The 2,532-nt window shown below is 44.5% G+C and overlaps 1 pseudogene; it reads left to right on the top strand.

Annotated features, from left to right (window-relative positions):
* Positions 1–1,106: 1,106 nt before the first annotated feature.
* Positions 1,107–1,502, top strand: LOC110205967 (small ribosomal subunit protein eS24 pseudogene; annotated as a pseudogene).
* Positions 1,503–2,532: the final 1,030 nt, after the last annotated feature.

The following is a 2,532-nucleotide window of genomic DNA, read 5'->3' as shown; positions in this document are numbered from 1 at the left end:
CATCAGCTGCCATTGCTTCAATTATCATCTTGATACAAATAACTCCCAGGTCTGTATCTGTTTCTTGAGCATTAGCCACACACCATCAAATGACTATTGGACATTTCGAACTGGTTGACCCATAGATATCTCAAATTCAACACATCAAAAATAGAACTCATAGCTAGTTGTGTTGGTAAATGCCTGTAATCTTTTCTTCCAGGAGATCTCTTGAACTTGGAATTCTTCTAAGTGGCAGTGGGCTAAGCCAACCAAATGTGTGCACAAAGTCTGATATCAAGGGCCTGGGGGTCCACTACGTCACCTAATGAGGAGCAAACTGGACTAAGATGCAAATGGAGCAGGTCACAGTTCTGTGCCCTTCAGTAGCTGGATTAGGCCTGGGGTAGCTCCTGCATTTCACCCTGAGTGAGAACTCATCAAACTCATTATCTTTGCCCTCAGACCTAGCTTTCTTAACTTTCTTCTTTCTGCCAAGAGCACCACCATCCTTCTAGTTACCCAGCTTTGAAACTTAGCAATCCTCTTTGACTCTTTACTATTTCTCATCCTTCCTTACCCTTCTTCAGTAACCAACAGGACTCAAAACCATCCATGAGGTAAAGCAGAGGTGGGGAACCTGCTGCCTCGAGGCCACACATGGCCCTCTAGGTCCTCAAGTGAGGCCCTTTGGCTGAATCAATTCAAAGAGCTGCACTTGAGGACCTAGAGGGCCACATGTGGCCTCAAGACCTATGGTTCCCCACCCATGATGTTAGGGGGATGTGAAGACTTCCCCCTGAAGAAGGGGTGGGTGAGAACAATTTGTTCCAGTGACCACAAAGGTGGCTGAAGCAGGTGCTGCAGAGCACTTAGAGCTTGGTCAGGCACTGAAGGCCCCAATGTCGTCCACTGCATCCAGGCCATCGCCAGTCATCCTGACTTTTGTCTTGCCATTGGACTTCAATGACTCAGGAGGAGAAGGTGAAGCTGATGACTTTGTGTGACTCTTCCTCACTTAAATCCAATTCACTCACAAGTCAAGACATCACCCCATGAAGTCATTGATCCTTCTGAAAACGGTTGATGACCCTTTCCCTCTCCTGCTGCTCAAGGAGTCCGCCACCATGAATAACACTGTAACCATCAGAACCAGGAAGTTCATGACAAACAGACTTCTTCAGCATAAACAGATGGTTGTCGATGTCCTTCATCCTGCAAAGGCCACAGCACCCCAAATTGAAATTCGAGGAAAACTGGCCAAGTACAAGACAACTCCAGACATCATTTTTGTCTTTGGATTCAGAACCCATTTTGGTGGTGGCAAAACGACAGGCTTTGGCATTATTTATGATTCCCTTGACTATGCAAAGAAAAATGAAGCAAAGCACAGACTTGCAAGGCATGGCCTGTACGAGAAGAAAAAGACATCAAGAAAACAGCGAAAAGAACACAAGAACAGAATGAAGAAAGTCAGGGGTACTCCAAAGGCAAATGTTGGTGCTGGCAAAAAGAACGAATAGAAGGTGTTATGGATGTTTATCCGTGAAGATAATTTTTCATCAGAGCGTAAATAAACTATGTAAAAACTTCAAAAATAAAAAATAAATGGATTATGAAACACAACAATTCCTCAGCCTACAGATCCACTCCTCTGTGAAGTCTCATAGATGCTAACTCAATAACATTTGTCCCATTCATCTTTTCTCCACTCATAAGGACCCTGCCCATGGCCTTCATTACCTCTTACCTGGATTATTGCAGTAGCTTCATAAATGGTCTTTCTGCTTCCCATCTCTTCCTTGCTAATCGATACTATACATAGCTAGGAAAGTAATATCTGACAATATCATGCTCCTGTTCTGGAAGTTCCAGTGGTTCCCTGGCCAAGCTCTAAGAGCTCCACAGCACCTGCTTCAGCCCCCTTCATGGCCATTGGAACTAACTGTTCTCACCCATCCATTCTTCAGATATAAACTCCATTGACATCTAAAGCCCTCCTCAATCTGGCTTCCACCTATCCTTCCAGACTTACTACAAATTATTCCCCTTCATTCATTCTGTGGTCCAGCCAAACTGACCTTCTTGCCGTTCCTCACACATGGCATCTATCTATATCTTTATACAGGCTGTGTCTCATGCCTAGAAGGTACATTCCTTTATCTCCACCTCTTAGAATCCCTAATTTTCCCAAAAGCTGAGCTCTAATGCTGCCTCTTACAGGAAGTCTTTCTTCATCTTCATAGCTGCTGGTACCCCTCCATCACCATTTATTGTCGCTGTTGTTGTTGTCCAGTCATTCAGTTCATGTCTGACTCTTCATGACTCCTTGAGCCATAGCACACCAGGCCCTTCTATCTTCCACTATCTCTTCAAGTCTGTCCAAGTTCATATCCATCGTTTCCACAACACTATCCATCCATCTCATCCTGTGCCATCCCCTTTCTCCTTTTGCCTTCCATACTTCCCAACATCAGGGTCTTTTCCAATGAATCCTGTCTTCTCATTCTGTGGCCAAAGTATTTAAGCTTCAGCTGCACTATTTGACCTCCC

Source organism: Phascolarctos cinereus, unplaced genomic scaffold, assembly GCF_003287225.1.
Source record: "Phascolarctos cinereus isolate Bilbo 61053 unplaced genomic scaffold, phaCin_HiC Scaffold_726;HRSCAF=1367, whole genome shotgun sequence".
NCBI lineage: Eukaryota > Metazoa > Chordata > Mammalia > Diprotodontia > Phascolarctidae > Phascolarctos > Phascolarctos cinereus.
The sequence above is the reverse complement of the archived record's forward strand: the minus strand, read 5'-3'. Positions and strand labels throughout refer to the sequence as shown.